General features: G+C 37.1%; 1 pseudogene; it reads left to right on the top strand.

The window, feature by feature from the left end:
- Nucleotides 1-10,939: 10,939 nt before the first annotated feature.
- On the top strand, nt 10,940-11,291 carry LOC118539918 (small ribosomal subunit protein uS10 pseudogene; annotated as a pseudogene).
- Nucleotides 11,292-13,118: the final 1,827 nt, after the last annotated feature.

Below are 13,118 nucleotides of genomic sequence, written 5' to 3'. Positions count from 1 at the left end.
AGGGCTAGTATCTAAAATCTATAAAGAACTTCTTAAACTCAACACCCAAAGAACAAATGATCCAATCAAGGAATGGGCAGAAGACATGAACAGACATTTTTCCAAAGAAGACATCCAAATGGCCAACAGACACATGAAACAGTGCTCAACATCGCTCGGCATGAGGGAAATCCAAATCAAAACCTCAATGAGATATCACCTCACACCAGTCAGAAAGATGTCCATTGACAAATGAATGGATAAAGAAGATGTGGTATACATACACACACACAAACACACACACACACAATGGAATATTATGCAGCCATCAAAAGGAATGAACTCTTGCCATTTGCAACGACGTGAATGGAACTGGAGGGTATTATGCTGAGCGAAATAATTCAATCAGAGAAAGACATGTATCATATGACCTTACTGATGTGAGGAATTCTTAATCTCAGGAAACAAACTGAGGGTTGCTGGAGTGGTGGGGGGTGGGAGGGATGGGGTGGCTGGGTGATAGACATTGGGGAGGGTATGTGCTATGGTGAGCGCTGTGAATTGTGTAAGACTGTTGAATCACAGATCTGTACCTCTGAAACAAATAATACATTATATGTTAAAAAAAAAAAAAGAGAAAGAAGAAGAAGATAGCAGGAGGGGAAGAATGAAGGGGGGGAAATCGGAGAGGGAGATGAACCATGAGAGACTATGGACTCTGAAAAACAAACTGAGGGTTATAGAGGGGAGGGGTGTGGGGGAATGGGTTAGCCTGGTGATGAATATTAAGCAGGGCACGTTCTGCATGGAGCACTGGATGTTATACGCAAACAATGAATCATGGAACACTACATCAAAAACTAATGATGTAATGTATGATGATTAACATAATAATAAATAAATAAATAAATAAAATCCATCCGAAACATCCTTTTCCATCCATATTCTTACCTGATCTCCCTAGTCCAGGCCCCGATGACCTCTTGCCTGGAGAGAAGAGACCCACATGTGTCTTCTCCATCCCACCATCTTCTCCTGTACATATTCCCTGTGGCTTCCTTTGTTAAGTGATCTCACCTTTGCTCAAGCATGTCCATTCATTTTCCAGGATCAGCTGGATCCATTCCAAACTGCTGCCCTTGGCATAAGAGATTCCTCACATTCTGAAGCTGCCTATATATTCAGCCATAAATTTTACCACTTTTATAAAGTATTAAACAATCTGAGGCATTTAAAACTGTGGAATAGAGGGACATATAATTTGAAGTTGAAGCTAGTCAGTAAAAGAGTGATGTAGGAGCCATATTGCTAGAACCCATCTTCAGTGATCCTTTTAAAGTATTTTAATAAATGATTACAGAACTCCAGGTGTCTATTGAACATAGTAAGTCATAAGGATGTATGTAAAAAAGCCTGGCATTTTGTTTCTTCTTTGTCATTTTTTTCCTTTCAATTTGAACACTTTAAATAATGTAAAATAGTTCACAACATTTTTTCCACCATATCAATCAAATGATTCACATGGAATTTCCAATTAGTTTAAATCCCTAACTGATTTTTTTCTTTAAAAAGTGAGACAAAGTCACATCTTCTCTTATCTGTGGTTTTCTATACCAGTGGTATAACTCCCTTTAACAATATGTTAGAATCGCTTTGGGAGCTTTAAAGGACACGCAGTCCCCACCTGCAGACTAATTTAATCAAATGCTTTAGGTGTAAGATCTGTACATTCCCACATATGTTTTTTATTTTATTTTTTTAAAGTCTCCCAGATGATTCAAATTTGCAATCATGGTTTTAAAAAATTACTGGCTGTTCTTCGGTTTGTTTTCTCTTTTGAAAAATGGCTACACCATCTATATCCGCTATCTGGTGACATTAGCTGCCTGATATATCTGTGATGGAAAAAGCATCTGAGCTTCTAACATGATACTTGTTATTTATTATTATTATTTTGTCCTGACTTTCCCTAAACTGGAATATTTAAGAACCATTACAAATTCTAAAACACACCAGAAGAAGTCTTTTTAGCATTTTTGTATTAGATTGTCCTCATTTCCCAGTGGAAACTGTAAATACAAATTGAGTATCAGATTCTCTGCAGAAGACAATACAGCTGTTGAGGTTCTGCTGGTGGAATTAACAAACACCATCACCTCATATTTCTTCAGCCTAATCTTTAATTGCCAAATGAAACCACAAACACCATTTCTGCATGGGATTTTAGGGGGCTCGGGGTTCTATTAGATTCACTGTTTTGGAATTAAGCCAAGGTATAAAAGTGAAGGAGTGACTGTTATTTTATAGCAATGGCTGACCGATGCCTCTAAAAAAAAATCCACATTCAACTAAGACCCCATCCTTTGATCCTTTCTCTGTTTCACTCTGTTTGGGATGTATAAAATATATCCCAGGAAGAAATAAGCCTTGTTAAAATAGCCTGTAATGAGAAGTCTGTTTACCTGGTTTGCTTCATCATGCATCAGAGCTTGTCTGAAACGTCAGATAATATACACACAGACTAGGTAACAATCTATACTAGCACCGGAAGTAGTGCTTTTCACCTCTGGATTTTATAAGAGTAATAAAACACACAATAAAGAATGAGTGAACATTTGCTATGGAATACAAAGTATGTACATTTTCATTATATGTTAACATCATCACAAATGTGTGCAATAAACAAGAAACAATGGGAATGTGTTTATAATGTAAACTTCCAAATTGTGCTTAAGTAATGTCTAAAAGAAAAGGAATTAAGAAAACAATATGCCTTATTCTTCCTCCCTCACGTTCTGCTGTTTCTCTTCTGCCTCTAATGCTGGTCTACCTGGGAAAGACATTTACTTTTCCTGGGAGCACATCTTCCATCTTTTCTTCTACGCTTGTTCAAGCTTGAGTAGCTAAAGAGGTTGCAAGACTTATTTTTTCCTGGGATATATGATTCTTAATAAGCTATGCAAATTTCCATGTGCTCACTGTATTTATTGATGAAGAGTCCCTCCCCCTTTTAGTCACCAGCTCAGTAAGAGAGACTCTGGACTAGTCAGTTTACTTCTCCTTAGCAGCTTTTCCATTAGTCTCCTCATCAGTAAAATACAGGGTGGGATAGTTTAATGATCTCTATGGCACCCTCTAATTCAGAGGCACTATGATTCTATTGTTACACATTCTAGATTTACAAGGACCATAGGATATAAAAAATGAACATAAAAGTAAAAACAAGATTAAACAAAGAATTCTTTAAAAGACATGTATGTACCAAGAAGCTAGGAACTAAGATGAAAAAAGTCTTGATTTTAACCAGAAGATATCTCTAAAACATAATATTTTGTTTAAGTTATCATTTTATATTCAGCCAAAGGAAAAGAATCCAGTAGTGTGTAGTATTGTAAACTTTCCAAACTCGTATTCTGTTTTTTCATGTGTCTCTCAATGTACTAAATGCATTAATTGATAAGATACATGAGTTAATACTTATAACGTATTAAGAAACCTGTGACACAAAATTTTATCATGAGAGAGGATAAAGAGACACTTGATCTCTGTGATTTGGAATCCTGCAAATGATCCAGACTGGCTGTTGGGAGCCTGCTTGTAGTCTCACTATTGAAACTGGACACCAACTCTCTGAGACTCATCTGTAGACAGGAGAATCCTGAAGCCCCCTGCCCCCCTTCATCCTTCTCCTTATCTGCCCCCAGGCAGCCCTGGTCACCATTACCTCACCAAAAAGACTGTGTGGGTCTCCTTACTTCTTTGTCTCTCCTGCTGCCTTTCCCCTTTGTTTCAGGTATTCTTTCTAAAATAAATATTTGGAAGGAGGTGCTTGAGTCAGGCACTTTAGACTAGTTGACCATGCTGACACAACCTAAAAAAAAAAAATAATAATTGGTAGGATTACTTAAAATATTTAAAAGGCCTTCCAATTTGGTTAATAGTATAAAAATTAAAGTGCTTGTTATGCCTTTGAACTATACCATTGATGCAGTTTTGGAATATAGGTGAGGTTCAGTGGGGTGGAGTCCGGAGCCAACGACCAAGAAAGAATTCTTGAGGCATCTTTGGTGCAAAATGGTGGTTTATTAAAGCACGGGGTCAGGACCCATGGGCAGAAAGAGCTGCTGCCCTGTGGTCTTGGGGAGTGGCTGATTATATACTCAGGAGTTGGGGAGGTGAGGACAAAGGGGTTGTCCAGAAGGACTGTCATATACTAAAGACTTTCAGGATACTGGAGGTCTGGTTATTGTCAAGCCAAGGTTGTTTTTCCCTCTAATGAGGCACTAACATGAAGACAGTTGGGAGTTTCCTGGAGGAATGTTACATTTCTCCTATCACATGTCCTTGTCAATGGGCTTCAGGTTCAAAAGAAATTCGATTTTATTTACATTTCCTTCCGCCTCAGCCTCCCTTAATTTTATGGAGGTGAGGGTGATGTTAGGGCTTCAGGAAACAGTTATGGGTCTCTGGAAGCTTCTTCCTTGTAAATCACTAGGACACTTGTAAACTGAGGGAGGCTCCGGTCCTGCAGGACTGTGATCTCTATCAGTTAACCATTTGTTTTTCCTTTAGGGCAGCCAGGAGTGCCTGAGGAATTTCACAAATACCCCAAAGGGGGGGGGGGTATAGGATGACAGCTTTGTCTTTGTTTTCAGCTTGCCTTCTGTTCCCTCATCACCATGGCTTGTTTCTCACCCACCTCCAATATCATTCACCTCACTGACGTCCAATATCATTCGCCGCACTGACGCCCCAGCTAGCAGCTAGCCTGATTGGTGTTGACATACCCGGCCCTTGTGGACCTGACACTGCACCATTCCCTGGCCTTGCATGTGGCTCAATCACCCTCATCCTCAGCTTTCACTCCAAAGGACACCTCTGTAGAGGGGCTTCCTGGGCATTTGATCTTTCACCAACACTCTAGCATGCTATTCTGCTTTATGCTCTTTATAGCACTTTTCACAAACTGAAATAACAATGCAGATGTATTTACTTGCTTTTAGTCTCCCTGTCTCCCTAGAATGCAGCTATATGGGGACAAAGGCCTTGCATTCTACTTCCCACTGTTTCCCAGGACAAGCATGATGGATGACAGACACACTCCATACTTTTGCCCAGAACACACCTATTTCATAAATATAGGGTCAAAATATTAACTTACTTTAAAAACAAAGAATAAACACAATGATCCTATTTTGATGTAAAAAGCTTTAATTGGGGGTTATACATAATATCTCATGGGTCTATATTTATTTTATTATTATTATTTTTTAAATATTTTATTTATTTACTTGAGAGAGAGAGAGAAAGAGAGAGAGAGTGCACGCGCACACGCACGTGTGGGGGGAGGGGCAGAGGGCGAGGGAGAAACAGACTCCTGGCTGAGCATGGAGATTTGATAGGGGCTCAATCCCAGGACCCCAAGAGATCATGACCTGAGCTGAAGTCAGACACTTAACCGACTGAGCCACCCAGGGCCCCCAGTTCTATCTTTAAAAGCCCTAAAATTTGCTTTTATTTTTCCTTTCTCCGTGTATTTCGTGTAGACAAGCGGTTGCAAAAGCTGTGTTTCAGGTATTCTTGCTTTTAAGAATTTGCTTTCATTAAGTACTCCAGAATCTTGAATGAGGCAAGCCTTTCTTTCAAATTTGAATGATCAGTAATATGTTCAAACCATAACATTGAGTATTGGAGAAAGCTAGTAAGTGTTTTTCAAGCCAGAAGAGTCTTTAATACTATGAAATGTTCAATAATGTGATTGTAATCTCAGCTATCTGAATATATGTCTTTATCAAAAATTTACTTCTATTTAACTTTTTGGTGCATATCTTTTGTTTTGCATTTCTTTAAAGTTGAGTCAGAATTTACAATTTCATTACATGACGGACATATTCTCCAGAGCAGGGCCAGGACTAGGATGGGGCAAGAGAGGTGCTTGGGTGACTCCCTTTCTCAGGGTTGTGTGAACATGACACCTGAGAGTGAGGACCTCCTTCAGTTGTGTGAAGGAGGTGACCTCTAGCCACCTCTCTTGCATACCCTAGCCAAAGCCCCTATCTAGACTTACAAAATAGTAATGCTGAGGCCCTGCCTTTCCAAAGTGAGCTCATTCACTTGATTTTTGAATAACTACAGATAAATCACCTGTGTAACTCTGTTCCATTAAAGAGTGATTTAGCTAAATGAGATTTTTTTTTTGGTCAGCTGCATCCTCAAAAGAAAAGAATTCAAGTGTTGTTTTAAATATTTTTTATGAGCATCTAGCCCATAATTGCTAACTTTTTGTATCAGAGAGTTAATGTTACTTATTGAAGATCTCTTCCACTATCTCTATGCTCTATGTGGTATTAGCTCAACTTGGCGCCCTTATTCATTCACACAGTTTATACCTGATTAAAACACATTTTATTTTGCTGTTTTCATGAAATGTTTTAATAAATAGTATTCATTGTATTAACCTGAATAAGCATAACATTTAAAAACAAGCAAAATTGAGAGACATACCCAGGAAGTTATGGCTTCTTGCCTATTCCAATTTGTGAAGTTTCATATAATCTCAGTCTCTAAGTAACTCATCAAAAAAGATGGATTCAAATTCGTGAATTCTTCTCTGAATTTATTTTTCTTACCAGTTTTTTTTTTTTAATTTGAAGAAAAAACAAGAATCCCTTAAGTTACTGAGGCTTACCTTTTTTTTATACCACTGGACTAGAAAATCTGTACAGTGTCTTTGATTCTATAAAGTTATGGACCCTAAAGTGCTAGAAGTTGGCATATGTATGTGAAGCTGGGTCCTGAGTGTTCCAGAAGTCACAGTTAGCAAGAAAGTTATATGCTCGGGAAATTTCACTATTCTCAAAACCCTGTTCTGGTTTGTTAAGTTTATGAGGAGCAAGCTAGGAGACAATGCCTTTCTTTTTTTTTTCTTCCAGGTGTTACTATTGAAGATGTGATAGCTAAATTCAGATTCTTCTCCCCCAAAATGATAGAGCTACTTAGATCAAACACTGGGATTGAACACAATGCTCTCCTAAGCCTTGATCTGATTTTCCTTCTTTTCCTCCATGGTGCTTTTTCCCCACCACATCCCCTGCCCTGGTTGCTCAGCGCTCTAAACATGCAGTGGCCAGCCCAACTCATACCTCTAAACTGTGCTTCCAGCAATAATCATCTCTAATGGACCTAACAGCACACTAACATTGAAAATATCCATTTCTCATTAATAGATTTAGCAAAAGTTGCTAAATAATGATGATAGTAATAATTATATAAAGGGTCTAAATACAAAATAAATTTTGAATCAGGTTAGAATGCAGAGGAAAATTCAATTTTCCAATGTGCACTGCCAAGAAGAGAAACTGCTGCCTGGTGGAATTCAATACAGGTCTGTATGTTTAACTGAGCAAATGAGACCTGTATGCCATAACTAAAAATAATATAAATGCAGGACATAAGCCTGGACTCAGGGCACTTCATTCACCACCAGTGTCTCTGTGCATTTGTGCTTCTTGTCTTTGTAGCTTAAGTAAATCATTGCTCAACCACAATAGCACAGAAATATTAAAAATGCTTTTGCTTAATTTTGAATGATCATAAAAACATAATCTTGCACTTCCTTACTTTAAAAATCCCTTTATTAACTCTCCATTGCTTGTATGATAAAGAAGTTCCTCCGTTTTATGACATAGTAGGCTCAATCTCCATCTTTTCTCTCATCTCTTCCATGTCCCTGGCATATTCTGTGCTCCCTGCACATAGTAGGGTTTTCTATGTAGGTGGTTTGAGGGGTACAAAGAAAATGAAGTAATATTCATCTTGAATCATCCCCCAAGGACTTCTGATTGCTGGAGGTAGTAGATGGGCAACATTTGAAAAAAATACTGACTCAGAGCATAAAATATAAACGTCTTCAAGTCCTCTCCAGCTCCTTCTATTTCCCTCCTTTTAATGCTCCAATTTTTAGTACTTATTGTAAACAGAGAGGAAACCAGAGGCAAATGTCTGCTTAGAGTTTGCATGTATCTAATCCAGAGGTGTTTCATCTACCAGGTTCTGTCTTGGGGTGTTCAGCATTCACGGATGTGTTACCTCAGTACTTTTAACCTTTGCATTCCCACTGCAAGGTAAGCCGTCTTACAACCATTTTACAAATGAGAAAACAGCCTCAGAGAGAAGAAGTAAAATTTCCCAAGTTACACACTGTAGATATGGGGCAGTTAGAGTTCGCATGCAAAGCAGATGACATAAATCTCTCTCCTTACAATTGCACTGCTGTTTGGAGAGGTTTCTGCTGCCATGGCAGTTCATGCGGCTTCATGGATTATGTGAATAAAGCCTTATGTTTCACTTCTTGAGAACAATGTGAAGCACTTCTGAGCCACTACTTCTTACAAGTAACAAATAAAATCTATATATTTTTAAATCCTACAAAAGTCATACAAAATAAGGCAGGTGTCAGTTGTAGTAACTTATACCAAATAGCTTTGTGACCTAAATAAATTGTGATACTGATATCTCTGGGTATTTGTTTCTGTATCGGGAAAAGTGCTGATATATTTGAGAAAGGTTGTTTTTTGCTTTTTGTTTTTGTGAGTTTGTTTTTGTTGTTGTTGTTGCTGTTTTAAATTAGTATTCATTTGTTGTACTACATCCCACACATACTTCATGTTCTGGCCTAATGAATTAATCTCCTTTTTATGACTTTCATGCCTTGCCTAGAATTTTTTGTTGATATTTCAGAATACAAAGTAATCAGTCTGTTTTCTAGATTTTGAATCATTTGAGAAATATACTTTTGAGACTGATAATAATTCAAAATCCATATCTGTTATATTACTAACAAGTCTGGATCAGAGAATAGGTTTATATCTGAGACAAAAATAGGCTTCCAGAGAATAGGTTTATATCTGAGACAAAAATAGACAAATCTATATCTTTTGACCCATACATGGTAAATGTCATGTCATTAGTGTATTCATCCATTCATTCATTCTTCAGAAATTATTTCTTGAGTGTCTACCATCTTTCTGCAACTGTTTAGATGCTGTGTGTCCAGCAAAGAACAAAGGAGATAAAATCCCATGCTGTCATAAACCATTTATTATTGAGGATACTGACCTAGCCAGCCAGTGAGCATTCAGCCTGATTCCTAGAAGGATGTTCAAGCTCTGACCTGTCATGCCTAATATATGGAAGCCAGTTCAGAGAATGCAAGAAGAGCATGCCCTGTGTGAAGTTCTGTTGTTCTGAAGGAAATTCAAAAGAGGTTAGACCACTCATCCTCAGTAGAGAAACACAGCTCGATGAGTGTCTGTCTTTCCCTCTCACCACTACAGAAAACTTCAGGAGCATTTTATAATATAATCCCAAAAGGGCAAAATGTTAGAAGAAGATGTTATAGCTGCCTTTGAAATAAGTTTCAGAGGAAGGAACCGCTTCATCTATTACAGTTCCCCTAATGTTTGTTCTTGAAACCCCACTGAACTTATCAAATAAGCCCATGGTCAACTAGAAAATTCCTCTGAATGAGGAGACTGGTAAGTAGGGGGGAAATTCAGCTTTTATTCCCTAGAAGGTTCTGAAGTGGACAGAACAAAGCATGCATAAAATTAACTGCAGGGCTTATTCATTCCATAACTGGAAGTCATGGGAACAAAAGGAACAGTGTAGAGAATATAGTCAATGGTATTGTAATAGTGCTATTTAGTGACAGATGGTAGCTAAGCTGGTAGTGAGCACAGCATAACCTACGGAGTTGTTGAATCACTATCTTGTACACCTGAAACTAATGCAACGTTGTGTGTCAACTATACTCAAATAAAAAAAAAACGCAAAACAAAACAAAAAACTTCAGGGCCACTATGCCTGAGGCCAAGCATTTACTGCCTGTCCTCTTTTCTACCCATCAAGGAATGTGAAGCAAATAGTTTTATCCAGTCATCATCTAATAACTGTAAATGTCACAGATTGAATTAAGATATTTTAATGACATTATTTTAAGAAATACTTAACCAATAAATTAGAAAACTTGTATGAAATGAAAAGTTTTTAAAAGCAAACATAAAGTTGTGGGGCACCTGGTGGTTCAGTCAGATAAGGGGCCGACTCTTGATTTTGGCTCAGGTCATGGTCTCAGGGTCGAGATCAAGTCCGAGTTGGGTTCTGGGATCAGCGGGGAGTCTGTTTCTCTCCCTCTCTCTCTGCCCCCCCCTGCTCTTTCTCTCAAATAAATAAATAAATCTTAAAAACAAACAAACACACAAACAACAACAACAAATTTGTAACATTCTGACTCAAGAATTAATATAAAGCCTCGATACTATACTCACTGAAGTAACTGAATGAGTGGTTAAAAGTCTTCCCAGGTAGAAAACTCCTGTCATGCATGACTTTATCAGAAAATCCTACCAAAATTTCAAGAAATAATTCTGAGTGCACATATACATTTCCAAAGAATAAAAAAAGTTAGAACATTTCTCATCTCATTTTGAGATTTATGAGTTTTATACATTACCTTTATACCAAAACCCTAAGAACAAGACAAGAAATGAAAATCTGCAGGCCAAATTTACACATTAACCTAGATACAGTAGTCCAAAACACAATGCTGGCAAGGCAATCTATGTATCCATGTACTGATATATTGATTTAATAAAAAATGTGGGTTTATCCTAGAATCCAAATTTGATTTAGCATTACAAAAAAATATGTGAACAGAATTTACCATATATTTGGATTAATAAGAAAAAATTAATAAGAAAAAATAAGAAAAATAATTTTATCTGAATAGATGCAGAAAAAACATTTAATAAAGTCCATTCATATTGAATACACTTAGCCTCTCAGAGGAAGACACTCTTAGCTGAAGTGGACCTCTGGTCAGGTCAGTCCACTCCGCTCCTGCCTCACTGATGTTCATTCTCCCTGTGGAACAAGTTGGTCAGGAAGCCTTGGTACATTCATGGCTTTTAAAGATACCAGAAAGACACCAGAGGTGGTGATCCACAGAATTAGAATTACTCTAACCAGCCATGACATAAAATCCTTGGAGAAGGTATGTGCTGACTTACCTTCAGGCGCACAAAGGAGAAGAATCTCCAAAGAGAAAGGACCACTTCAGATGCCCACCAAGACTCTGAGAATCACACAAGAAAAACTCCCTGTAGCAAGGTCCTAAGACTTGGGATTGTTTTCATGTCAGGACCCACAAGGGAATCATTGACAGTCCCCATGCTTCTAAGATTGTTAAGCAGATTGCTTCCCTCAGTATTGAGTCAGGAGTTGAGGTTGAAGTCACCTTTGCAGATGCTTAGATCAAATTTTTTAATAAATTGATTATCAGTTGTTAAAGAAATAAATATATTTAGTTGATTTGGAATGAAGGAATGATGATTAATTTTATGTGTCAACTTGGGGAAGCTATGGCCAGGCTATGCAGCTGTTAGATCAAATACCACTTTATATGTTGCTGTGAAGGTATATTTTTAGATGTAATTGACATTTAAATAATCAGACTTTTATCTGTACCTCTGAAAAAAATAATGCAATATATGTTAAGAAAGAAAAAAAAGAAGAAGAAGAATGTAGCAGGAGGGGAAGAATGAAGGGGGGGAAATCGGAGGGGGAGAAGAACCATGAGAGACAATGGACTCTGAAAAACAAACTGAGGGTTCTAGAGGGGAGGGGGGTGGGAGGATGGGTTAGTCTGGTGATGGGTATTGAGGAGGGCACGTTCTGCATGGAGCACTGGGTGTTATGCACAAACAATGAATCATGGAACACTATATCTAAAACTAATGATGTAATGTATGGGGATTAACATAACAATAAAAAAATTTATTAAATAATCAGACTTTGAGTAAAGCAGATTACCCTCCATAATGTGGCTAGGCATCATCCAATCTGATATAGGTGTTAAGAGAGTAAGACTGAGATTCCCTCCACAGACAAAAAATTCTACCTGCGTCTCTGCCTTTAGATTTGAACTGAAACATCACCTTTTCCCTGGGTCTTCAATCTGTTGTCTTGCTCTACAGATATCAGACTTGCCAGTCTTCACAATCGTATAAGCCAGTTTTTTTTTTTTAAATCTCTCTCTCTCCTTCACACACACACACACACACACACACACACACACACACACTATATACATATACTGTTTTAGTTTATATATATATATATATATATATATATATATATATATATATATATATATGTACTGTTTCTCTGGAGAACCCTGACTAATACAGAAAGCAATTTTTAAAATCTAAATCTTACAAAAAATATAGTAATCATTACATTTAAGTGTGAAATGTTGAAATCTTTTTATTAAGCTTCAGAAATAAGAAAAGGTTGTATGTTCTCACGACTGTCTTTTAATACAATATAGAAGGTTCAAGAAACAATGGTAAAGCATGAATGAATGGTATCAGAATTGATTTGAAAGAAATTTAGGAAAGATCATATGACCTTTTTTTAATTTATATCATTGATAAGAGTTTAACAAGATTGACATATAATAAAAATCAAGTATCTTTTCTCATACCAGCAATAATTAGCAAACAAAATTTTAAAAACTAAAATTTCATTAAAAAAACCCACCAAGTACCCAGGAATGAGACAGGTAACACCTCCACAGGGAAAATTCTAATATTTAAATGATAGCCAATAAAAACAAAACACAACAAAATAAAAAACAAGCAAACAAACAAAAAACTCAAATGAAAGATGAATAAGGCAAGGTTTTAGATTAGCTGGTGCAATTGTGTTAAAATATCTTTTCCCTTGACATAAAAATATCAATCCTCTTTTTATTGTCAGCAAAGTTTTCAAGAATCAGGCAAGCTAATTAGAATACCTATAGGAAGTTTGAATTCCTATGAATTTAAACCCTACCCACAAGACTATCTTTATCCCACATTCTCTTACCTATAGTTTTTGCAGTCTTCTTTACCTTCTAGTATTTTTTAGAATGCATCTTATTTTTTTGTTATTATTACTATCATGGGCACTAGCAATGTACTGTTGTGGTCTGTTCTTCCACACACTTTAGAACATAAGAGCCACAAGAATGGAAAGTTTTGTCTGTTTTGTTGCATGATGTGACCCACATGCTTATAATAGTGACTGGCACATAGTAG

This window comes from Halichoerus grypus, chromosome 5 (genome assembly GCF_964656455.1).
Source record: "Halichoerus grypus chromosome 5, mHalGry1.hap1.1, whole genome shotgun sequence".
Taxonomy (NCBI): domain Eukaryota; kingdom Metazoa; phylum Chordata; class Mammalia; order Carnivora; family Phocidae; genus Halichoerus; species Halichoerus grypus.
This window is presented reverse-complemented; position numbering and strand designations above follow the sequence as displayed.